We start from the raw sequence: 26,709 nt of genomic DNA, 5'->3' as shown, positions 1-26,709 counted from the left end.
ATGTCATTTCAACTCGCACACATGAGCCATACCACAGCCATATCGCAACTGCCAGCACCATCCATACACATACAACAGCATGAGCAGGCAAAGCTGAGCCAGACATCACATGCAACACAGGAAGTGCACTACACATGTACACACACCACCACACTTGCATGCATGTGTACACCTCTGCCAAGTGTCACAGTGTTCAGATGGGCATCCATGTCACATCTGCCAATCAGGCTTACACATCCCGCTGTCACATGCATCCATGTTGCATCACTGTTGCACCCTTGTCAAATACACACAAATGCACATGTACACAGTGCTGAAACATGCAGCTGAAAACAACATACATGTGTGACATCACGAACATGTCTACTTACATACACATTCATCCAAACATGTCTGCCCACACAACTGCATTTGGCATGCAAGCCTACACACACAAGCACCATCCATGTCTCACACATTACAGCCCTCGCATGTGTTAGCCTCACGGCCCTGTACACCCCCACCCATACTCGACCCCATACAAACAGATGTGCAACCTGCACACTACTGAAACATCACCACACGCACAGCTCACAATGATGCATGTACACTTACCGCTCGACTCCAGATGGGACTGCCTCTCAAGGACCTGGACGTGGAGCGCTGGGGATATGCGTTCCAGGACCCTCATCTGATATTCCGACAAGTGGCCCCGGCGTCCCTTAGCATCCGCTGCCTTCAAGAGGCGCCGGGCCTTGTTCAGGGTCCTGGACAGAATGCCCCTCAAGCGCATGCGCCCCTGTGACGTGACGTGCACAGGCGTGCATGGGCATTTCAGCGCGCGTGAAAAAATGCACGTCCGCGTGTAATACGAGGAAAGTGCCCATGCGCGTAAGTGACGTGACGCACGCGGGCGTTTCCCTCAGCACGGTTTAAAGGTGAGCGGGCCCAGCAGTTCGCTGTACGTGCCTTTCGTGGAGACCGACATGTGTTGCTGCTTCCAGTTGTTTCGCGCGCCATCACAACTTCACAGCTATCAAGGACGTATCTCTTTTTTTGGCGGGTGTATTGGCTACGCGTGTTTTTCTGCATCGCGCTAGTCAGACGGTGAGTCGCACACGCTCTTTTTCCCACTGCGGGTGCCCCTGTGTATCGCACCCATTTTCGATGTCATTGTAGCCTGCGTGTCCCACGCGTATGCGTCATTCGTGTTACTGGGTGCCACCGCGTACTGCGGGAGGTTGAATCCACGCAAGTAGGCTGCAGGGTTGCGTGCACGGTTTTACTGCAGTTTTGGGGTGCCTGAGTGTTGCGTGACTCGTCACTACATCACTGGGGTCACATACAGCCTTGCAGGTGCAGGGGGGCTGTTAACATCTTGCTTCCCGCCCCCTTCACCCCAATTGCCCAGGTCAATTGTGGTGTACACCTCCCATTGGCACCACTCCATCTGTGCCGGCACTACTACATCTGTGCCATGGTTGGGAGGCCACCAAAGGTGAGGGGCGCCTCAGCTGGGTGTCCTCCTCGTGGCGGGCGTGGTCGGGGACGTGGCTGTGGTGACCAGGGAGTAGGGGGACTCCAGGGTGTCCAGGGCGTCCACAGAGGGGGAAGAGGCAGGGGTGCGCCACTTGAGCACAATGTTGTGCCATGTGTCGGTGCAGTCATGCCACCACCCCCTGTGGTTCCGGGGGATGCAGCTTCTGCATCTGGCACTGGCGCCCGTGTGACCCGGCAGTCCGTTCCATCGACTGCCACGGGCCCAAGGGTAGTGGTAGCTGCAGGTGCAGCTGTGGACACCGCCACCCAGGCTCGGGGTCTGCCAGCGCAGGCTGTGTTGGCACTTGAGGAGCCCTTGGTAGATCTCCAACAGGCCAGGGGGGAAACCATAGGGGCAGGCCGGGCTGCTCAGACCAAGACACGTGTCCCTGGGGCAGTCATGTCATCTGCTGCCCCGAACAGCCGGGTGTTGGCAAGTGCAGGGGCAGATGCACCCAACAGCACCCCGGTTGTGAGTAGGCCAACCAGGACCGTTGCGGTCAATGACCCTGCCACAGCTGATGTTCCTGCGCAGGGTCCATTAGTGGGCACCCAGCTGCCACTGACACAAGTCAGGCCTTTGGTCATCCCTCCACCTGCCACTCCCTTGGCTCAATCCACCGAACCCACTGGCTATACTGGTCAGGGCGGCATTAGCCAGCCAGGGTCTGCGCCACAGTCCAAGAGGAGGAAGGTTGCACCTGCAGCACAGGCTGGGACCCCACACACAGCCACGACCTCCTGCACGTCGCGGAAGAAGCCTTTTTTGTAAGCAGGAACTGGACTTCCTCGTGGACTACGTGCGGGGCCACAGCTGTGACATGCTAGTGGGTGCCAATAGTCAGACTACGGCTTCCCAACGTGACACTCACTGGAAGCATGTTGTGGAACATGTCAGTTCATTCGGCCATGAGGTGCGCACGGCGCAAGAGTGCAAAAAGCGTTGGAATGACATCAAACGCAGCACTAAGGCTAAGCGTGCCTCTAATTACAACTTGACTCTGGTGACTGGCGGTGGGCCTGCACCAGAGGAGGAAGAGCTCACTCCGCACGAGGCACTCGTTGCGGAGTTCATACCACCTGAATTGGTCGAAGGAGTGGGAGAGATGCTGGACTTTGATGCCCAGTCCAGTGAGTGTTGATGCGTGTTTGTTGAGGACGTGTGTGTTTCACTTGTGGGATGTGTTGTGCATGATTGCCGCTACATGTGACGTGTACATGGTTCTGATGTGTAAGTAATGCAATGCATCCGTGATGCATGTCTCCTCTGCCTGCATGCGGGGACTCCCTGTAGGCATGCTCCCTTGTCCATCCTCCGCCACTCTGCACCCCAGTTCCACCTTTGCACTGGTGTTCTTCAATCTTGCCAATGTGTACTTTCTTGTTCATGCGTCCTGTGTAGATGCTAACTTCCAGCGTAGAATATGCCAAACATATGCCGTGTGGTACAGCCTTAGTACTTGATGCAGGGTATCTCAATTGTACTGTGCATAGGTCAGATGTCCCGCAGGGACATGAGTGCCCATTCATGCTCCATGTGCATTGCACGCATGCCCCTATGTGTCCTTGACTGGATGATCACTGTAATACAAGTCCTTGGTTACATACATTGCCTGCCATCTCATCAGCCTTCCCATGTCAACTGTGGCTCAGTCCTGCGTTGAACACATGTTTAGGGTCTGACAATCTGTGTGGCTCACAGGCCTCAGCCAGTTCAATGGCCAATGACTCTGTCCAACTGTTATTGTGTCTTCTTCACACATGGGCGGAATCCAGAGTTTTCATCATGTGTCCTGCTTACTGTCCCAGCATCATTTGCAGTGTAGTCACTTGAATCACATTAAGCTGTTGATGACAGTCAACACTGCCTGTCAATACACAGGTGTATGGTCAGCCTTTTGATACCATGCTAGGCATCCCTGCTTTGGTACTGGGGTGGAGGGGTGCTTGGCTTCTAGATATGGTACACATTGAATGCACAATGCACGTGATGTCTGAATTTGACATTGCACTGCCTTCACATTTCCTGGCACACACCATGGAGTCCTTGTACATGTAGGTAGTGAGTGGCGTACACATTTTCTGCACTGCATAGACCCACTTCCATGGAAACTGCCACCTTTCAACAGGTCTGATCACAGAAGCAATTCAAAGTTGACCCAGCATGCATGCCAGGTTATATGTTGTGTGTCACATGTCTTCCTGATGCGTTTGCTGTCTGTGTGTGTGTGTTGTGTGCTTCTGACATGTGTAGTGACCTTTTTTCTCTCTATTTTTCAGGTGATGACGCAATGGAGGCGGAGGATGGTGTTGTCATGCCAGACACAGGGTTGTTACCACTACATCAACCCGGCACTAGTGGGGGTCGTGGGGTGGTAGGCCACGAAAAACCCCAAGTGCTACAGTCCATCTTGTCTCTGGCTGCCTATGAGTCCAGCCTTGATGACGACTCTGACGTCCATGTTGAGTTGGATGAGCATCAAGTCCATGTGTCAGGGGTGAGTGATTCTGATGTGGACACTCCTCTGTCTGCGACACCTGCACTGAGGGATCAGACAGTCTTGGTTCCTCCGCCCGTGGTGGATCGGGACGCAGGGTCACCCTCCACACCAGTCACTGATGTGCCTGGGACATCACGTCGACGGGGGCATGTAGTCGTGCAGCCGCAGGCGGTGCCAACACAGCGAGGACCCCCGGTCCTTCGGTCCCGCAGGGGTCAAGCCCGGCAACGCGGTCGCCGCGTGCAACCGCAGTATACTGATTGGGAGCAAGACATGACTGCCAATTCAGAACGGCAGGGGGCAGCAATGGAGAACATCGCTGAGAGCATGGAGTGTGTGGCCCGATCTGTGCTCCCCCCTGCTAGGCAGGTGCTTCTCCAGCAGCAGGCGGCACGGTCCACGGCCCGCTCGCTCAGGCTGGGCATGGCGGCCTCAGACAGGGCACGCCAGGCTGAAATGTTGTCTCTGCGTCAAGCAATTGCTGCTCACGCAGAGGCGCACATGGATGCCCTGCGGGAGGAGTATGCTTCCCTCAGATCCACTCTGGGTGTCCTTATGATGTCCCAGAGGCAGAAGGCAGAGGAGAGGTTTGCACAGCTTGAGCGTACCATCTCGGCTGAGCTACAGGCTTGCCGGGAGGTGCAGCGGTTGTCCAGCCAGGCCTTGCAGGAGGAACTCCGTGTTACACGTGCTACCTTGCAAGAGGAAGCACATGTATCACGTGAGGTTCTGCATGCAGACCTACGTCACATCGCCACACAGAACCAGGCTCACCCGTCCGGCAGACTTGCTGCCGATGAGGGGCAAGCTGCGGCTAGGCGTGGCCAGGCTACTGTGCCACGTCCTCCTTTACAGGATGAGCCAGACTCGGAGGACCATCTATCTTCCACATAGGTCGGGCTCTGCAGGCGTTGAGCCCATGGAGGTTTTTTTTTTGGCTCAGCATCATCGCATGTGGACGTTGAGCAGCACCCTGTACCTCCCCCCTCCTGGGTGCCTCCCCTCCCCCCCGGGTCATATGTGGCCATTTTTGATTTTTCTTTTAGTTTAGTTAGTTAAGTTTCTGTTTGATAGTTAGTTTAATTAGGTAATGTAGGTTTTCCATAGTTAGTGTAATTAGTTAATATAGTTTAAAATTGCCTGTCTATTGTGCTTTCATGTGACGGTGCGGTGCTTTGTGGCTTTTGAAGGCATCCACTGTCTGTTCCAGCTGGGCCCTTCAGGCTTGTCTTGTGTATGTGTTTGCTGCTTGGGGTCCTTAACTCACATATGCCACTCCTGCCTCCCTTATCCATGGGCTCGCAAGGATGGTTCGGTGTCACAATCTTTTACACAAGGGCTTTGGACTGTCATATCTGTGGCATGTCTGGTGCTGTGTGACTTGTGTTTACACCCCTAGTGGGGATGATTTTGGTGTTATTGTCCACTGTTCAGCTTTTGCTAGATGGGGTGTTTCATGATTAATGTGTACATTAATTGCTATGCATTGTGTAGTATGTTTCTTATCTTTACTGTACACATGCTTGTTGCAATTCATGCTGTAGATAGTGTTCCACACTTTGGATGTGAAAGATGGACTGATGGTGTGATTTATGATGTGACTCTCTGACATGGTCAAGTAATGAGATGCCTGAAGAGACACACACAGATGACTTTGAAGCATTAATCATGTGTTTCATGCCCTTTCTGCAGGGGGATGAGCCTCCAGAGCACCTTTGCCAGCAGACATGGCCCATTGGACGACGGAATTCTGGACACGTTTGTTGGTGCCCACATGCACATGTGTGCACAAGCAGAGGCACAAGGATTGCAGACCTACACCCTAGAACTGCTGACGTGTACCAAGGAACTCCAGGCAAGGTGAGCAGCACAGGGGGGCCACAACACAGCAAAGCTTGCACCAGGTGAGTTGCACATGCAGGCTTAGTCACAGCACTGAGGGTGAGCTTGGACGAATATTGGTGTTGAAGCACACAATGCAGCTCAGATGTGTTGGTGGACTGATGGGTGTTGATTGTAAGGTTGTCTGGGACACCTGCAGGGGCAGTGGCACATACCCTCCGGTACACCAAGGTCCATCGAGGCACTTGTATCAACCATGTAGCCTTCCGAGACATGGAAAGGGGCAGTTCACAGGGACATACAGCAAGGGACATACTCGGGTGCAGTGCATTTAATTTCCATGTACTTTATGATAAATGCACTGCCAACTTTGTTTCGGTCATGGTGGTACGCAACTTGCTCTGAAGTCATGGCTTGCTATATGGATCTGTCTGCTTACCCAGGGAACACTGCATGTTGTGTGAATTGTGACACATTGGTGTTCCATTTGCCATGCACCCACCGGCGGCTGACTTACTGCATTTACTGTGTATGACCCGTCACAGGGGTAATGTTATATATGGGTACGAAGCATCTACACCAGATTGTCTGTTTGTAGAGTAGTTTGTTGCTATGGGGCATGTTTGGTGGTGTGTTTTTGTGTAATTGGCACATTCAGGTTGTTGACTGTGGCTCTCTTTGCAGCATTGTAGTGCTCCTGTAACCGGACCTGAGAGTGCGCAGGCAGGAGGCCAGCACTCAAAACCAGAGCTAAGTGTCTTGTTGTTTTTCTTTCAAACTGCTCTGCATAGGCTTTCTGGGGGGTGCACTAATCCATGGATGTATGTGTGATTCAATTTGGTATGTTTTTTTCCCCCTAATCACCCGGAATCCTATGCAATTTTGAACCCTGTACCCTCTACCCGGTGTTCCTGCTTCCCGTACCTATCCAAGCAACGTTCCCTAACCCTCTTTCCCCGCTAGGGTTGCGGATGCCTGTGTAAGCCCCGAACTTGCAGGCGCCAAAGCCATAGAGGGGGTGGTTGGTTCGTACCACTCCTAAGCCTGGACTACAGAAGGCCATGACAATGATGTCCAAGTTTGTTTGGATTGTGTATGTGTTCATGCAGGTAGTACATTTTCGTGCATTCCCTACTTTCATGTGTCATTCCTCCTCCCCTCTCCTGCCACTCATTCCAGTTATCCAGTGTGCCAACACCTGTCCCGACTGCATATCCCTGAACCTCCTTCCCCACCAGGCTCTCAGGGGCCTGTGTGAGTTTGACCTTACAGGCACCCGGGACACGGTGGGGGTGGTTGTTTCGTGACACTCCCGCGCCTGTACACGGGACCTGTGACAGTACACATCCGTTGATGGTGCATCATCCTATGTTATGTACCACACATGGTTCACATCCTGTTGTGACATTGTTTTACTGTGCTACCTTGGTTGTTGCATCATTGTGGTAGTACTTGGCCTTTGTGAGGTACTGCTACGTCAAGTCATCTACTGGAGGGTGTTCTGGTTCGTTTTTATGCCTTGGATTTTGTGATTTTGGAAATGAGTGTGGATTCTGAGGGTGCAGGCACCTTTTTACACACAAGGTGGGAGATGGTGACGAAGGGTAAAGGTGATCCTGTGGCCAGGTGGAATTGAGGGTTGAAGGCTCCATGACCCAGGTGCAGTTGTTCAGTGGGTCATGGTCATTTGTGAGGGGGGGGTTGTTGTTGATAGTTGCCTTGCCCTGCAGTGTGATGGGAACCCTGACATTGTAATGGTGGTATCCTATGTACATCTTGTGTTCTGCTGATCAATGCCTGTTCATGTGTTGTGTTTACCTTTCAAGTGCGAGGGGATAGTTATGGTTTGACATGCTGGGGTGTACACATGGTGAATGTTCACATGTGATGTGTAGAGAACACTGATGGTCACTTGATTGCACATGCATATGTTGAGTGCATGTCCTTGCTGACCCACACACTTGCACTCTGATGCACTACATGTACTCCCACCCTTGCATATCCACGTGTACACTGTTTGCCTTCTGGTTCCCACTGTGTCCCTGCAGCACATGTTCTGTGACCAATTATGGATCCTGTACATGCCTAATTTGCTTGTTGATGTGGTCCGTCGCTTAGATGTGATGCTCAGGGTGTGCATCACACACAATGGCTGTTCACTGTGCTGTGCGCTGAGCAGTGTGTTGCAGGAGTAGGACACAGCACACAGAAGCTGCAGTGTTGATTTTGCAATGCACTATGTGCATGTAGACAGGCATTCATTGTTATGTTATGTCTACAACTCTTGTAATGCATTTGGAAATGACATATTTTGGGTGGGAGGTTGTTGGTCTGTCATTTCATCTGATTCCAGGTCAGGCATCATTGTCTGATGCCACTGTACATTTTGGACATGGCAATGTGTACCTTATTGTTACTGTGTTGGTGTATGGGTATTGCTTGCCATGTCATGTTGTGGTTTGGGAGGGTTTGAGTGACATAACAGCGATGGCCATGGCCTGTTTTGCAGGTGTGTGTGATGCACACCTTGCATGTCAAGGTCATCCGCTTCTCAAAGCAACTAGCTGGTGGTAGATCTCTCTCTGTGGCAGGGCCCTCCCTCTGGAACAGCCTTCCTGCCTCACTGGAACTTGAGGGGAACTATCTCCGGTTCGGGAAGCACCTCAAGACCTTCCTCTTTGCTTCTGCTTTCTCTCTGCCTCTCCCTTGCAAAATTCTTCACTGGAACTGCACTGGATCTGCAACTGGGCCACTCTCACCGACCTCGGTCCCTGGCCCAGCCACTCTCCACTTGCACTGCCTCCCTGGCAACCCCTGCACTGCGGTACTGTCTCTCTATCCCTACAGCCCCCCCTTCCCAGCACTTGTCTGCACTTACCTTTGCAGTTGCCACCAGCTGGCCTATGTATTTGTATTTTGGTCTACTTCCCCTGTACTGCACTCCCCCCTCCCCTTCCCCTTGCACTTTTCCCTTCCCCCTACCCCTGCACTTGCACAATCTAAATGACACCTGGCCTAGTAGTACCGTTGTCTGTCTTCCCTTGTTCCCCCCTCCCTGCCTCATCGCACCTTGAAATACTTGTGTATAGGCCATATCATGTCATGTCATATGGTGTGCAGTCATAATGTCGACATCAATAATGTCGACAGTCAAAATGTCGACAAATTAATGTCGAAAATCAATAATGTCGACATACAAAAATGTCGACATTTTACATTAATGTCGACATTTTTTCGAAATGTTGTATAAATAAATAAATATATATTTATTGTTGTGTTGTATGTGTTGAGTATGAGGGGTGGGGGGTGGCAGGGGGTATTGGGTGAGAGGGGTTGGGGGGACATCCCCATAGTAAATGATATTCTTTTTATTTATTTGTTTATTTATTTATTGAATAATAAATAAATAAATATATAATTACTATGTGTTGGGAATGAGGGTGGTTGGGGGGGGTGTGGGGGGGTGTCAGGGGGGTGTTGGGTGAGGGGGGGTTGGGGGGGGACCCCCCCATAGTAAATTAGACTCTTTTTGGTTATTTATTTATTGAAAAAATAAATAAATAAATAAATAATTAGATTGTGTTGAGTATGAGGGGTGAGAGGGTGGTTAGGGGGTGTGGTGGGGTGGCAGGGGGGTGTTGGGTGAGGGGGGGTTGGGGGGGGACCCCCCCATAGTAAATGATACTTTTTGTTGGTTATTTATTTATTGAAAAAATAAATAAATAAATATATAAATAATTAGAATGTGTTGCATATGAGGGGTGGGAGGGTGGTGGTGTGGGGTGTGGGGGGGTTGCAGGAGGGTGTTGGGTGAGGTGTTGATAGTGTTAAGGGTTTATAGTCATATTGTCGAAAAAAAAATGTCGACATTTTTTTTTCGACATTATGACTTTTTACATTAAAAGTATAGAATGTCGACATTATTATTTTCGACATTATTTTTTCGACATTTTTGTCTGTCGACATTTTTTTGTCGACATTATGACTATAAACCATGTCATATGTGTGCCTTTTGGTCACACAGGAGAGCTTGTGTTTAAGTAGCTAGGGATGCAGACAATGTGGCACTTCCATGGCAACTATCTCAGGGTGGTAGGGTTGTGACAGTTGACTGTCTCTTTGTCATCATCGATTGTCACCTGGTATGTGCCAGGCCTGTGTGCACTCCGCAGGGGTGGGAGTTTAGGTGAAAAATGTGGCCACAAGCTGGGTCCGGGCTTCCTCACCACGTGCCCTGTCCCCTCCCATGGGCAGCGCCTGTGCCTGTGGTTGGGGATGTGGGGGCACCACCATGTCCACCGGGACGCCCTGCCGTGTTGCAACATTGTGCACGACACATGCTGCCACAATGATCCTGCACACTACTGGTGGTGCATAGAGTAGCTGCCCGCCAGAGCGGTCAAGGGAGTGGAAACGTGACTTGAGCACTCCGAATGTGCGCTCCACTATGGCCCTGGTTGCAATATGGGCGGCGTTGTATCTTACCTGGGGTGGTGTGGTGGGGTTCCGGATTGGCGTCATCATGTGGTTGCTCAGAGGGTAGGCACTGTCCCCTGGGGAGGTGTAAATGGTTGTGATTATTGTGGTTTGTTTATTTGTGTGTGTGTGTGTGTGACATGCATGCATGTGCAAGGGCATTTGTACTCACCTAGGAGCCATGTGTCGCCATGCTGCCCAGCTTCCAGGGCCCGGCTCAGGGCGGACATTCTGTATATGAAACTGTCATGGGTGGAGCCAGGGTAGTTTGCATAGACAGAGGTGATGATTCCCTTTGCATCGCATACCACCTGTACATTGATGGAATGCCAGTGCTTGGGGTTTCGGTAGATGTGCTCAGTGGCCCTAGGTGGACGTAGGACCACATGGGTGCAAACTATGGCACCGAGCACTTTGGGGAAGTGTGCCACCCTGAAAAAATCCAGGACAACGGCCTGCCTTTCTGCAGGTGTTCTGGGCATGTATATGTGCCTGCGGACTGAGGGGCGCGCTGTCATGATTGCCAGTACCTGGTGTAGGCAGTGTGACTGCGTGACCTGTGAGACCCCCCCACTATGGCAGTAGTCCGCTGACATGAACAAGTGGCCAAAAAATGCAGGACATTGAGCAGCTTCTCCAAGGGGCTCAATGCTTGGGAGCAAAGGGTGGGGGATGTAAGGTCATCTTCCCACTCCCTGACTAGGTCTAGGATGATGTGGGGTGGAAACCTATACCTGCCGTAGACCTGGTCGTCAGGCATCCCAAAAAGGCTGTCCGTGGTGCGAAAATGCGTGCCCTGGCTATTGTCCTCCTCCTGCGGTGTCCCACGATCAGTGCTGCGACAAATGGGGCATTCATCGTAGCTGTATTTACGTGTTTGTTGTTTGCGCGCACTTTTATACTGTGCGCGGGGACGCTTCCGCCTGCCTTCGTGTGGCGGACGCGTTGACGCCTGTGTGCGTCTTTTGCCGTGCGCGGGTTTCCCGTATTCGGATCCATGAATACGGGTTGTTCGCGTCCGTGTGGGTGTTCCATGTAGTTCCCTGCAGTACTTCCCCAGTTACGCCTTCTTTTTCACGCGTTATTCCCCATTCCGCGTGTTACGCCCACTGTTCCGCCCACTTTTGCTGTGCGCGTAGTGCACGCCGTGTATGCCTGTGTGCTCCATGGCTGGATTGGGCGCACGGACAGCGGGAAACACGGGCAGCGTCTTCCTTGAATCGCACACGTGCGCGTGCGCTGCTTTTCTCGCACTTGCGCTACCTTGCGCCTGCTTGCGCATGGATTTTCGGTGCACGTTTGTTCCATGAATCGGCCCCTCTGTGTCGTCTTTTTCAAGAACTACAAGGACACTGCAAATAAAGGGCAGGCCAAAAACAAAACAAAGAACTAATCATTTCGGACTGACCCTTGAATAAAACAAGGATTTAATTACATTGTACACGCATAGGTTTGACCATGGTTAGGTCTTAGAGTTCCCACTAAAGTCATTTTTGTGTCTGAATAAGGTGGATTTTATGACAATAGCATCACAAAAGTATGTTGAATGAGGTAAATGTCTGTGATAATGTGTATATATCACTTTTGTTATTTCTTCCTAGCATATGAATAAAACATTGTTTGAATAAACCACTATGACAAATACGATGGTGTAAGGGGGGTGTAAATGACATGATGGCCTTGATCATTGTTTTTTTGTATATCCAGGTACTACCCTGGAAGATCAAGGCCTACCAGGCACCCTGAGTTTAGAAAAGCCCCTGAGGTACAGCCTGCAGCCCCTGAGGTACAGCCTGTAGCCACTGTCACGGCTCCATTTGCCAGAGGGGAGCCAGCAAGGGTTCAGCCATTCCCCCCACACAATCCTCCATGATACGTACCTGCCTCCAGTGATGAGGGGGAAGCACAGGATGCTGGGGACTCAACGTAGGGCCCCCCAGAGCACGCCCCATATCAGCGGCCAAGCTTCAGCCCATCTGGAATCCACAACCCACCACACCCGCCCTTCTCCAGTATCAGGGACATGAACGGCCATCTGTGTTGCATGGAAGAACAGCATGAGAACATGGCAGGCATCGTGCAGCAGCACCTGGATGAGGCCCATCTGATGCAGGAGAAGGCTGCTTTGTTGCATGTTGAGGCACAAATAATTAGGGAGAGTGTGCAGGCTACCGGGCGGCATGGTGCATGTGCTCCGGGACGAGCTACATCTGCCATGGTGCTCATCGCTCAGAGGGTCTGCGAGGGAAATGAGGCAATTTCTGCCATGGCCAAGTCCCTGACTCTGTCCCTGCAAGCGGCCCTGGAACAGCGGGCTATGAACACATCCCAGACACCCTCAACCAGCACCACGTCTGCAAGCTCATAGCATAGCAGCCTGAGGCACATGTCACGATCCTGTTGGAAGCGCCTCACAGGGGCAAGGATGCCATGAAGATGGCATTGGGGGTGTGCTGGTGGTGGTGTACCCTTACGGTTCTTCCCGGGAATGTTTGGGATGGGGGGTTTGTTTGTGAGGGGGTGAGATTTTCATGGGAAGTTGGTTGTTGGGGGGAGTTGTTGGGAGTTTAAGTGGGGAGGGTGGTGTTGTGGGTGTTATTCGATTGGGTATGGTGGGCAACACATTACTATTATGTCATTCTTGTTCAGTAAACATGGTGTAGCATACAAATGTATTACTGGACATTCCATTTGTGCTCATGTGTGTTTATTTGTGTGCAGCTACATGTGATGGTGCAGGTGCTATGTGATAAAAAAATACTGGTAATCAGTTCCTGGTGGGATGCATGCCTGTCAGTGTCACCCCTGTCACTGTGTTAACGCATGTCTGCAGGTGCTCCATCATCATTCTGATCTGTATCATCTGGAGGGGGCATATCCATGTCGGGGGGCAGGGGAATGCCAAGACAATTTTGACTACGTTAATGGGACTGTACATCAAGCACCTCCACAGCGGTGCAGGCAACGGAAGCAGGCCTTCAACAGTGCAAAGGTCTGCTCAATAGAAGTCCTTATATGTATGTGCGTGTGGTTGTAGGCTGTGTTGTGGCGGTCCTGTGGATGCCTCACAGGGGCAAAAGCCATGGGAATAGTGGGTATGAGAGTCACCTGCATGGATAGGGACACAGTGATGGACACATCAGCGTGGGGACGTTGCAGTCTTTCAATGGTGCGTGTGGATGTTTGACACATGCATCTGTGTCTGTGTACTTGCTGGACATGTGAAACCTTGCATGTCCCAGTGCCAGGCACTGCTGGTCAGGACGTGTGTAGGACTGATACACTGAGGTGGGTTTTGTGCTTGAGAATGGGGAATGGTGCAGACATGCTGTTCTTTGTGCCTTGGAAGTGATGCATCCTGGGTCCTGAAGTGCTTGTCCACACTGCACAATAAGATCCAAGCTTTGCGGACAGTTCGGAACTGCTTTTTTTACTGATCTAGGAACTTTCAACTTCAAAATTTCCCTTGCAGAGCTCCAACACCTATTCCTACTCATTATCCATTAACAATCTAGTACACAGAACATATGTTTAGCAAAACTGCTATTTATCGTAAAATGGCATCAGCTGTTGCCATCCCTCCTCCCCAAGAGCCACCACCAGTGCTTTAATCAAGGAGCATGAGAAACACTGCCCCCTACCTTAGAAATAACACACGCTCAACATTTTCTCCTGTCCACCTACCCCTCCATATTAGTGTTTGGTGCCTCTTCCCTCATTTCCTCCCCTTATTTTGTTCTTAGCTCTCCTGCCAAAAAAAAATACAACAACAAACAAAGAAATGTTCCTTTCGGAACCACCTTTCACAGTTAAAAAATAGGACAAAAAAAACATATAGACTCCATCTACTTTATATTTCTCAGTAAAGTACATAGACTCAATAAGATTTTCCAATATTTCCATTTGCATTTTGTGTTATGCTAATGGGAATATTGTGGCGTTCATCCTCCGTTCCAGGGCTGGAGCGGTGGATACCGGGCCGGCAGCCCAATTTATCAGCCCAAGCAAAGCAAGGGTGGATAATGAGGTCTCTGGACCATTATCCCTCCATTCCAGCCCCTGTAATGGGGTATGAAGGCCATTAGCACCCTAGGTTCCCAAAGCGGGAACTCAGGTGCTGAAAAAAAGGATTTTTCTTCCTACACCGGGACGCCTGTGGCGAAAGCGAAGGCGGGGTTCCATACAGGACCCCTCTTGACTTTCCATAGAAGCCTGTTTCCAAGATGGCCCCCATGGAAAGGGAAGGCGGGGTTCCATACAGGGCCCCTATTCGCTTTCCATGGAAGCCTGTAGAAGGCGAAAAGAGAACCCTATGACCTTATTACCACGGGCACATTTTTCTTACCTTTTTGAAATCTATGCCAATTTCAAATAACTTCACCACAAAGCCAGTCCCAGGTGGACATGGCTACTTTAACCCCATATGTTGTCCCTCATGGTCATGTCCAGTAGCCAGATTGTCCGGATAATTACCTTATTCCATGACCTGGACAATCTGGCCACTGTCTATGGCCACAGGCTACACCTCAGTCACCAAAGATGTATCACTATTTTTTGTACCTATATTATGATACTTGCCAAAAAATAAAACACGGGCACATTTGCTAAACGATGCTTTCAGGTCCTTGCCAATGCTCCTTACACAAGTTTGCTGGAAATCCACCCATGTTTTATTTTTTCAAAAGTGTCAAATGTATGCACATGAAATCGTCATTTAACCTAGCCCCCACTTGACAAAATTCATTCAGACTTTACGAAAACATTTATATCTTTATCTATAATCTTGCAAACCTTTGTATAGATTTGTCAAATGGCACCACATTTATAAGCCTTTACAATATTTTGGGACCCCCCACTCTAATTTTGCCCCCTCTTGACAAAATCCAGCCAAACTTCACAAAAACATGTATATCTATATGTATTATCAGTTTGCCAAATTAAGTGTAGATTCATCAAATGGTACCTCATGTATAAGGTTTAACATCATTTTGGTACCCCCCCCTCTAGTTTGGCCCCCTCTTGGCAGACTCCAATCTCATTTGGGATCAGGTCAGGAATATAATTGCAAAATTTCATGCATTTTCATTAAGTAGCGCCAAAGTTATAAGCCATCCAAAAACTGGCCCCAAACATCTGAAGTGTCCCCGAACTTCTCAGGACTGTTTGCGAACATCTGAACTGTTTGCGGAGTTTCACGGCAAAAACAACCCATTATTTTGCTTCTTCCAGCCATATTCCATCCCATCCTCATCACCTCTCACCTCCCCAGAGATTAATTGATAAGTTTGACAAGTGCAATGTTGTGTTTTTTAATCTGTTTTTCCCGCGATGTCTGTGGACAGGGGCCGATGGCCACGAATCCTAAATGGCGGGTGTTTCCAAAAATCTGACGCACCTCACACTTCACGCCAACCTATCAGTGAACACGTTGTGTGTCTGCGGACATGACACAAGTCTATTAGCCAATCGGTGTCATGCCCGCAGAGCAAAAAGGGAAATGTGCCTTACATTTTGGTCATTTTAAAAAAAACTACTGGATGGATTTACACCAAATTAACAAAAGCACGCTTTTGGCACCAAGCCGCCGCTCCCGCCGCAAATCTGGTGAAAATCCGTCCAGCGGTTTGGGCTGTAGGCGTGAGCAAAAACATTTTCCCATTATGTCAAAGGGAAAAAATAAATTTTTGGACCTCCCCTTTAACTTTGCCCCCCCAGACCAACCCTCACCAAACTTTGCAAAACAATTCAGAGTGGGCCATATACTTTTCTGAAAAGTTTGGTGAGGATTCGTCCAGGGGGAGCGAAGTTATAAGCTGCCCAAAAAGTGTTCTTCCTATGGGTTAGCAACTTAACCATAACTACATGGCCGCTACCGCAGACAATGTAATTACAAAGCCACGATAGTGGCTGTGTAGTTATGGTTAAGTTGCTAATCCCATAGGAATAGAACTTTTTGGGCGGCTTATAACTTCGCTCTCCCTGGACGAATCCTCACTTTGCAAAAAATGTATATGGCCCACTCTGCATTTTTTTTCAAAGTTTGGTGAGGTTTGGTCCAGGGGAGGCAAAGTTATATGGGGGGTCCCACAACTATTTTTTTTCCCATAGACCGAATGGGGAAAAAACTTTGCATGGCCGCAGGCTGTAGGCCGTAGGCCATACACCCAAGACTCTAGGCCCTGGCCACAACCACCACAGCACATCACACCAATAGATCACAACTATAGAATCGAATATCTATCAAATATTTGCAAATCTACAGTTTGTGTACTGTTTGATTTGTATAGTTTCTATGTGAAGCTTTGGCTACGTCATGTCATTAAGATTGTAGAGTTTGGTAAGAAGCACTGCAGTATAACATATCCATGGAAGTAAACATTTTGTATTGTGGTGTATGGTTAGATGTTTGCTTCAATGGTTCTGTTATGCAGCAGTATTTATGTGTTCTATTAGAATATACTTACTGCTTGATTTTTTGAGATTGGATATATTTTTTTCATGAGTTGGGTAACTTGAGCACATATTCTTTTTCAATTTCTGTGATAAAAGAAAAGAGCATGTTAGTGTATGTATTTTATAAAGTCTTATTACATTGCATAATAGACATTTCAGCTTTTTTTCGACCCTCATATTTAGTAGTTTAAAAACCAGGGTACTGGGCAATTTGCTCAGTTTCTGTGTTTGTTTTTCAAATCATTGGGTCTGTGGGAAAAAAATTCCATGTCGGATTAAAAAAAAAACTTTCTTTTTTATGCTACAGTCTATTTGTTTGCTTGTTTTCAGTGTTCACTTGTTGTTTCTGGCTAATGTTCTAACTGTTGGGTTGTTGCAGATTTTTGGAGCAGTTAGATAACTGTTGGTGTATTCTAACTGTCTATTTTTTGTTATAAATTAGTGGTATCGATTTATCTGTTTGGTTATTGCAAAATCTAGGGGCAGTTAGATACCTGTTGGCGTATTCTAACTGTTTATTTCTTGTTATAATTTAGTGGTATTCATTTATCTGTTTGGTTTTTATAGAATCTTGGGGCAGTTAGATACCGGTTGGCGTATTCTCATTACAGTTTTTTAATTGAAGTTTTGTTAATGTTTAAGTACAGATTAGTTATTACATTTTGGTTTTAAGAAGATTAAATAAGCGTTTGTAAGATTTGCTGGTAATCTCTGCTTTAGAGTAATGGTACTATCATTACATTCGAAACATCCACATTTCTTTTTTATATATGCAGTGTAGTAACCTGCATTGGTTGTGCTATGTGTGGTAGATTATACCTATGGTTGTGAAGGTTTTCTTACCAAGTGATACTTGACCATGTGTGAATCCAGTCAGCTTGCAGTTGTTTTTGGTACCATCTGCATTGTAACGTAGAAGCATTACTATTACATATTTATTATGTGTTTGTATTAGTAAGGTGGAGCGATTATCTGAATTGCAGGAAGTACATAATCTACCATGGTTTGCATTTTGTACAAGTTGCTGAAACGGAATGGATTCACAATTAGGCATGGATACATACACGAAGTGCTCATTAGGGATGTGTTCCTGTGCCACATTGTTGCAGAGAGTGCATGTATGTTTCTACATGTATGAAATCTGGAAGATTTCATTTATAGGTATGTTTTTGCTTTCTAGTACTTGTAGTTAGTACATTAGAAATTCTTGTGGATCTTCTTGTGAGTTTATAGTGAATTTCACCATTCCAGCACAATAGTTCAATTCTTGTCTTATTCCATGGACACTATACGTGTTCTCAGGATTGTTTGTTGCGTTTCTATGAAGCACTAACATTTGCAAAGACAATTGGTCTGTACTGTGTAAGTAAATGTTGTCAACAATTGGTGGCAATTGAAATAGAATATTCATTGCTACATTTGCGTAGCAACTTACACCAGTTATATTTGAAAATTTGAATGAACCAGATAGTTCTGTGTCCAAGTCATTTTTTCGGAGTGTGTGTTGATTCTTTGAAGAAGTACCTGAGTTACTTTCAGTAATAGGTTCTTCTTTGGTTGTGGTAATTGATGAAGTATTAGCTTCTTTTGCTCTCTTTGGAGGATTTGCAGTGAGATCCTGTTGCATTTCTGTTTGTATTAGTTTTCTTTTAGAACATTTTCCTTTTCGTGGAACAGGATATGTTTTTAGATGGAGGATGTATAGTAAACCTAGTCTATTGTATTCTAAAATGCAAGGAATATCAGCGTTTACTTTACTTGCATCAAAGTTGATTAGAAATAGAGTCAAGTGTACGTAAGCATGATAGTGCTACGTAGCTCATGCCTTCATTAAAGACTGTGTTCCCAATAAATATCAATGCTTTATCTAGAGTAAGACCTTGTGATTTGTGAATGGTGACTGCGTATGCTAGAGTTAGAGAAAATTGTTCTCTGCGTACATACATGTCTTTGAAGAGAAGGAATCGAGCTGTTGAGCGCCGTATCCTTTTTACTTCTGAAAGTTTGTCAAAGAGAATATTGACAAACTGAATGTTGTTGTCACGTGGGTAAGTTTGAAAGCCAACAACTGTACCCAGTGCTCCATTAACTAGTCCTTGCTCCACGTCAACGTTACGTTCAGGCATTACTCTACAGTTTAAGGATAATTTTAATATTTTCTCCAAACCAGCTGTGTTGGAGATAGAATTTTCTAAGGTATTTAGTCTTGTTGTGGCTTGTTGACACATGGGTAGTGTCATACCATGTACATCCAGTTTGTCTGTGGAGCAAATTTCAATTATTGGTTGCATTTCCTTTTTCAACATTGTTTCATTGAATTTGGAACAGCTTGCAAGAGTTGGCATTAAGGACATACAATTAATATTTGTATGCACTAATTATTCCATAACATCGGTAGCACATGAGTTATGGCCATAAAGTGCATGGATGTGCAGGGTTTTTAATATTGATTGTGCTTCTTGAGATAGTACACCAACTCTAATACTTTTTAAAATGTTGGCGTAAGTGAGGTCTGCAGATTGGTGCATGTTTTCTGTTAATTCTCTGTATTGGAAATGTTGCCAAAGGTTGACATTTCCTATGCTGCCACCAGTTTTACGGCAGAGTATGTGTCCTAAGGTTTTAAAAATAGGTTCATCTTTCACTGGTGTCAATTGAAGAAGATTTCCAAAAACAATAATGTGTTTTCCTCCAAAGAGCTCTTCGTAGTTTGTTTTAAGTACTTCTTGCAATCTGAGGTGAATCAAAGCCAACATTAGGTTGGAGACCATGCTCACTTCATCTATCAGTAGCATTTTCATTTGTTTTAACACTCTGCGTAGTTCCATTGCAGCTTCTGTGGAAAGTTTGTAATATTCAAATTTGTTTTGGTGTTCTACTGGAAGGAGTAGTAATCAGTGTAAAGTGACACCGCCTATGTTGTAGGCAGCTAAACCCTTGGGAGCAGTTACAACAGCTGACAGTTTGTTGTTTGTCAATTGTTGAAGGAACTTGCTGATGATTTTAATTAAGAATGTTTTGCCTGAACCAGCTTCACTACTGACGTATATTAGTATAGGTTTGTAATTTTGGCAGGTATATTCTTTATTTTCATGTTGTACACCATGTTCAATTTCTTTTGTTACTTTTTGAAAAATGGTGCGCTGCTCTTTGTTCAGTTTTGATTATAGTACAGTTAAGTCTTATGTATCTTCCTCATAGTGACACATGGTGTTCTCTACTTCTGTCATAGCTAATTCTGCCTCATTTGCTATTAGTGGATGTCCCAGTGGTTCTTGACTTCCTGTTACAGAAGGTTGACTACTGTCAGGAGTGTCCTTATCTAGTTGGGCCTGGAGTTCTTCTTCATGTTGCTGTTCATTGTGCAACATTGTTTTGTACTGCGTAAAGTTTATATCGGTGATAGTGCTTTCATTTACTTTGAAAGCGTCTTCATAGGAGTCCTAGTTTTCTAGTATCTCTTCTTCTTTTCTCCATGGTTTAAAAAGTTGTAGCAGGGACATGTAATATAGTTCTTTCTGTTGAGGAGTTTTTAATGACAATTTGATATGATTAATATAGGCTTCGTTTGGTAGGTTTCACTAAGCTGCCTTCACAATCTGTCACTCTCTATCTACCTTTTTTTCCATCGGGTTTTATAATATATTTGTATGTGAAGTTTTTGGCTATGTGGTATAGACACATGGTTTCCAAAGTGGTACTCCTGTTTGGGTAGTATGTGTCTGGTAAAATTATTTTCAAAATGTCTTGGCTGTTGGGATCATTTTTGGCTATTGTTTCTAGGTCGTCGTATGATTGAGAACTCTTGTTCTAGATTTAGCAGGACCAAGACTTAGCCATACTATATTTTCAGATTTTCCATAAAAAGCATTACCGGTTAAACGATCTGCAGCTTCATAGGAGCTGCATTCTCTATGAGAGAGCATTTTTATGCCTAAACTGTACAATTTTTGAGATAGTGTTTTGTCCGATGATAGGTCATTCCAGAGGTCTTGAAGCTCTGTTTTTTCTGCTTTTGTTAAGTAGGCTGTAACATATTGTGCAACTGCAGTGGAATTGTATGCAATGTACTACACATCTATGTTTGCATTCCATAAGAAGGCAATGATTGCATTGTAATCATTCATATATTTTGCTTCTTCTGTTCTTTTTATGTAATACGTGTTCTTAGGTGATTTACCTTTAACACTATGTATAACTGAAGACATGAAGTTGTTCACTTCACTTGATTCTGTACCTGGTCTAGGGAAACAAAAGTGGCATTTGGTGTAGTATTTCCCTTTGTTTTTGTATTTGCGACAACAAAATTTGCCACATTTGTGTCTTTGAAATTTTACAATTTGTGCATGAAGATCACTAATTGTTGCTTCCGATGGAATATCACAAGTGACATATTTTTCGATAAACTGTAAAACAGTGGCATCACTGTCTTGACCAAATTTAGGAGAATCTTTAATCCATAAAAGCATGTGGATATGTGGTGCTCCTCTGGCTTGGTATTCTTTTCTCCAAAAGAAGTGTTGCACTTCTCTGAGGGAAGGAACAGTTTTATTACAAATAAAGTGTGACATAGCAATGAAACAATGATAGAAATATCTTGAAACATTAACAGGATCTAGAGAGCAAAGTTGTCCAGGTGTTAGTATATCTATGTTTGTTTTGTTTCTGTTTGATATGTGTAGGAAATCATGTAAATCTTCCCATGCATATTCTGCACAACTTAATGTAACAAACCACGTGGGTGGGCCAAGGTTTCTTATCATACAACGTACATCTCCGTGATGTCAGAACCAGTACTCTTTTGTACCACGTATGTTTGCTAACAGATTTGTAATGCTTGATTGTAAAACCTCATCTTTTTCTTGCACTTTTTGTATTAATTGCATAGCTGACATATTTTGAAAGTGGGTTCCTGATTTTAATGTGTGTGGAGCTTCGTAACATAGAGCTGCTAGTTCACTTTCAAAGAGTAGGTGGAATATGTATTCCACATTTTGTCTAAATCTGGGATCTTCAGAATACATTTGTAACAAACGGTATTCTGATGCTGTTATATGAGTGGGTCTATCATCGTATCTTCCTCCTTTGCCAGTAGGAAAGAGTCGAGGAAAAGCATGTGCTTCTATACTTTATTTTCCCATATGCTGATTGGTGATCCTTTGGTTTGTTGCATTTGGTACGTTTCTAGTGCATCATCTATGGTGTCATTAGAGTGTAATGGATGAATTGTATAATACTCTAAAATATTGTATACTGTAGCAGGAGCTAGAAGTTCAAATTGACCAGTTTGTGGTGACTCTTGAATTATTTAAGTTGTTTCCCTTAAGTTTTCTTAAATATGTATTTCTTTGTAGTATTCATTATTGTCTTTTAGATATTGCAAGGCTTGTCTAACTTTATGTAAGTCTACGAGTTGCTGCCACATTTTTTTGTCTTTTGTAGGTACACCATTTACTAAGACAATTAAAGATTGCTCTATTGGATGTTGCACTTTCAGAGTGTGCACATTTTCTTTCAGATCTAATGGTAAATAAACTACTTTGCCACAAATGCCTTTCACCAATTCAGAGGGAGGTAATTTAGCTGTTTTTGGTTGAAGGCATATTATTTCTTGAAATGGGCGCACTGTTTGAATTATGATGCTCTCATATAAATTGAGTTGTTGCAGTAGTTTTGGTAGTGGGAATAATTCCAAGTTATTTGTGATAGCACGTGAAGGAGTTTGGTTGTTGTCAAGTTTTGTAGTGCAGTAACTGCAAAGTATTAAGGGGTCAGTTATTTCATATTTGTTTTCTGCTATAAGGTAGAGAGCTAATTCAAACTATTTGAAATCTTTATTGTTTTCTATTTTGTATGTTATGTCTACAGTTGTTGTGTTACTTTTATAAAAAGTTCTGCAGCAACACACACACACACACACACACATGGTTTGGTACTTCAGCGGATGTACATTTAAATTTTAGTATTTCTTTTTTGTATGTGTGTAGTAGAAGGTTGCCATGTGTAGAATTGTTGCTATTCTGTTGTAAAGCTATTGCATGTTGTAAGTGGCTTCACTTCCAAAATATTTTCTCTGGATATGCTCTATTTCTTCGAGTAGGTCTTTGGGCGTACCATGTAGAAGATTGTTATTTAAATTGGCTAGTGCTAAAGCAGGACTTTTAGCATAGTACATTTTATAGACTAAATTTCTTATAGTTGAATGATGTGTTGATATCATTTTGCTATGATAGAAGGTGCTTTTGCAAATAGGTCCTGAAATGCAGGCTAATGAATGTCCTTGTATTCCTGTATATTTGCACACTGGACAGGTATCCATATTTTGCAGCAATTTCATTTTGATTTTGTCTTTGCCTTTCACATACTGATTGAGGAACTGGCATAAAGATTTGAAAGATTTTTTGGGAATGTTACACATTGACGTGCATGGCTATTTGTATACTGGATGTTCTGGTTCAGTCGAATGGAAAGGTATTTCTGAGTTTTCTGGGGATATTTTTGTAAGCAGTATTTCTTGGTCCATTATGGTATTATTAATTTTTTCATAACCTCGTCCACTGCTATGTATGGCAATTGTGTTTGTTTGGTTTTGTTTGTATGCTTCTTCATTAAAATATGTTCTGTGCTCGTGGTGTGACTCCATTCACCTCAGATATTTAAGAAGTTATTTTTGTTGACATTCTGTTTATTGAGAAGTTTTTTTGTAATTTAGTAGTTCGTTTTGTTAGTGCTTTCATTCTGTTTAACACTAAAATGAATAGCTTTCTTTTGAGAAGGATTGCACAGTCTATAAAAGCTTCTAAGATTAATTTTCTATGGTAGGTTTGAAGGGTTGTGCATGATTTGTCTCCTATTTTTATAAGATTCTGAAAAACCCTGTGGCGGAAGATTTTTGCTAAAATACTTTTTTTGGTATGATTACTTGCTAGTATATCAAGATTTATAGGAGCAGTTTTAGCAGTAGTGGTAGCCGAATTCTTGTTCATCATGTTCTGTTTCGTTTTACATTTTGATAGAGGAGTCAAAGTTTCTGTACTGGAAGCTTGTTTTGTTTCGCTAAATGTCTGTATTAGCTGTTTTGTTTGAACTTTTTTGGTGTATTTATAGCACTGATGTTAATTTAGACGTTGATTTTTATGTTTTTGTAGTAGTATTCTTGTTTGATATCTGAACATAGTGTATGCAGGCATTTCATTTGACTGTGTGCAGCCTTTATATTTTATTTACAATATGTTAGTTCAACATGGTTTGCAAATGAGTAGAATTTTAAGTGTATGAAATTCACTTGGTTTTTTAAAGCTGTGTTGTAGATAGCAGACAGGTTTGGAAGCGACAGTTGATCATAGTAGATGGGAAACATTTCAATAAGTTCATTTTATAGGCAGACATGCCAACAATCGGGAGCCCCTGAGAGGGAGATTTCACCACAGCAATCAGGAACATTTATTTTTCCCATAGGATTGCAGTGGGATTAGCATTAATTTAGGTGGGAGACAGTAAAAAATAGTGTGATTTTTCAATGAAAAATCGGGAGTCTCGCGCCTAAATCGGAGTGTTGGCATGTATGTACAGGTTATGCAGGTTTAGTGGCATTACTCTGTTTATATGGATTCATAAGAGTTGTACATGTACTGTGAATAAAATATGCATACCTGTAGTTTGTATTCATGCATGTGGATATGCATACAGCTGTAAGTAGAAATCTTGGAGACTTGTAGAGTAGTTTTTGTAGCAGGTACTTTCGAAGGATATGAGACTTGTACTCAGAATGATCAACAGTACATTTGAAGTGCGGAACTCTGATGATGGAGTTAGATGTAGAGGTCTTGGATGTGATTGGTGGATGGTTGTGTGACTGCTTAGCTGTATCCAATGAGGGAATGGCACCAAGAGTGATGTGGAAAGGGTAGAAGGGCTGGCTAAGAGTTACGCGCCGTGTGGACACCGCGGCTGTCTGTGGATAGGGCGTACCACATCCGGGGTTTTCCAGCAAATCCAGCATGGAAAGGGGACTGTAGGGATCAGCCAATCAGATGTTAATATTGTGGATTTCTGTAGAAAGAGACTGTGTGTAGTGAAGATGGCAGAGGTGGAGAAAGTCAGGGTGTTGGTGCTCAGAGATGTGTTTGTGCATGCTTTACAGCAGTATGCTCAATGCAGGCATGTGGCAAACAATTTCGATGTTAAAGGAGTGGAGGTGGTGTGGAGCGCTGTACCTGATTGCAATGTACAGCTAATTCTACAAGAATGTGTCGATATGGGCAGGATGAACAGTCCCCATCTGGTAGTTTTGCACTATGGTGCTTTCCATTTGGGCCACGTCAGTGCCCCTACTTTGTTGGCAGATTTGAAACAGTTGGTTTCTTCCTTCCAAATGCAAAAGTAATTTTTTCAGGATTACTACCTAGGGCATGTGGGACAATAGTTCTGTTTTTTGTCCTCAGCAAAGCATTGCTAGGTGTGCAATCAACTGAGGCATGTGTGCTTTCATGCTTAGAGCTGGAATGTTTTTCTGTAATAATGAGAATATTGATTCGAGTAATGCTGTTTATTTTGAAGAAGATGGCATTTCCTTATCTTTTTTGGGAAATGCCATTCTGTTTTGGAATGTAAGGGTTGCTTTGGAGAAGGTTATGTGAAGATTTTAGTAGTAAAGTAAGAAGAAAAAAAAACAAAAAATACAAAATAAGAGGTGTCTGTCAGGAATCTGCAAAAAAAACAAAAAAAATGTCTCTTTTCATAGCCAACCTCAAAGGGGAAATGGGGCACACTATTTAAATTTCCATTCACCATGCTCAGATTTTCAATATGTCCATGGACATGGCGGTTGTTTGCGGACAGCGCGTATTACATGCAGGGATTCTGGGGTGGAGAGGCATGCAAATGAGAATGAGCGGAGCTAGGGATTCGTTAGTAAAGTTTACTGGGTGTGTTGCGTAAGGAGAGATTTTGTCAGAACGTCTTTTCCCTGAGAGAAGAACAGATAGCTATGGCTGTGTGTTTCCGAAAACAGATTATCTGGATTTTGGGAGACTCATGGATACATTGGTTGGAGGTGCATGCAGAACATTGTGGAGTAGCTGCAGATCTTGGATTCCCTCATGTGGAAGTGCACTGGCATGGAGTGCGTGGCATGAAGTGGCTGGACTTGGTACCTCTCTGTGCTACTTATGAGACAGAGCATCATCTAGACATAATTATAATTCATTGTAGAGGGAACAGTTTAGGACATGTGTCTGGAATTTCTTTGCAATTTGCAATGAAAGAAGGACTTGGGAAGGTCATGGACATGTTTCCAAATTCCCAAGTAATTTTCTCTTGTATTGCGCAAAGACAATTGTGGCTGCGTTCTTCTTCATTTGGTCCAAAATGGAGGAAGCAAGGCGCAATGTCAATAAGGCTGCTTGTGCCTTTGTAAGAGATGCTGGCATGTCCTCTTTTCACAATGAAAATATTATATTTTGTAGCACATACATTTTTCGCAGAGATGGAGTCCATTTTACATATGCTGGCAATCAGATTTTTCTGAGAAATGTACAAAATGCATTGAAACCTTTCTTGGAATTACAGTCATCTATTTTGCAGTAGATGTTGACGATTTCAAGTTTTTCAAACACACAAAAACACCACCAAAAGGCTATTTTCAGAGCCACCACTTCCTCCCAGAGAAAAGTGCATTGATTTTGCTAGGGCAGTACCCTAAAACGTTATATGTCCTAGGACTGTCCGCGGACTTCCCAAAAATAGAAAGGGCCCTGCACTGTTTATTTGCCACTTCTATTTTTAAACTGTGAAAGGCAGCTCTGAAAAGAGCCTTATTTTTGGAATGTTGTTGTTTTATATTTTTTGGGGTTTTTTACACACGACATACTAGGAGAGGAGGGGAAAGGAGGGTAAGGAAGGGACACCAACCACAGGG

The sequence above is a fragment of the Ambystoma mexicanum genome, chromosome 4q, assembly GCF_040938575.1.
Source record: "Ambystoma mexicanum isolate Mex_15411 chromosome 4q, UKY_AmexF1_1, whole genome shotgun sequence".
NCBI classification, from domain to species: domain Eukaryota; kingdom Metazoa; phylum Chordata; class Amphibia; order Caudata; family Ambystomatidae; genus Ambystoma; species Ambystoma mexicanum.
This window is presented reverse-complemented; position numbering follows the sequence as displayed.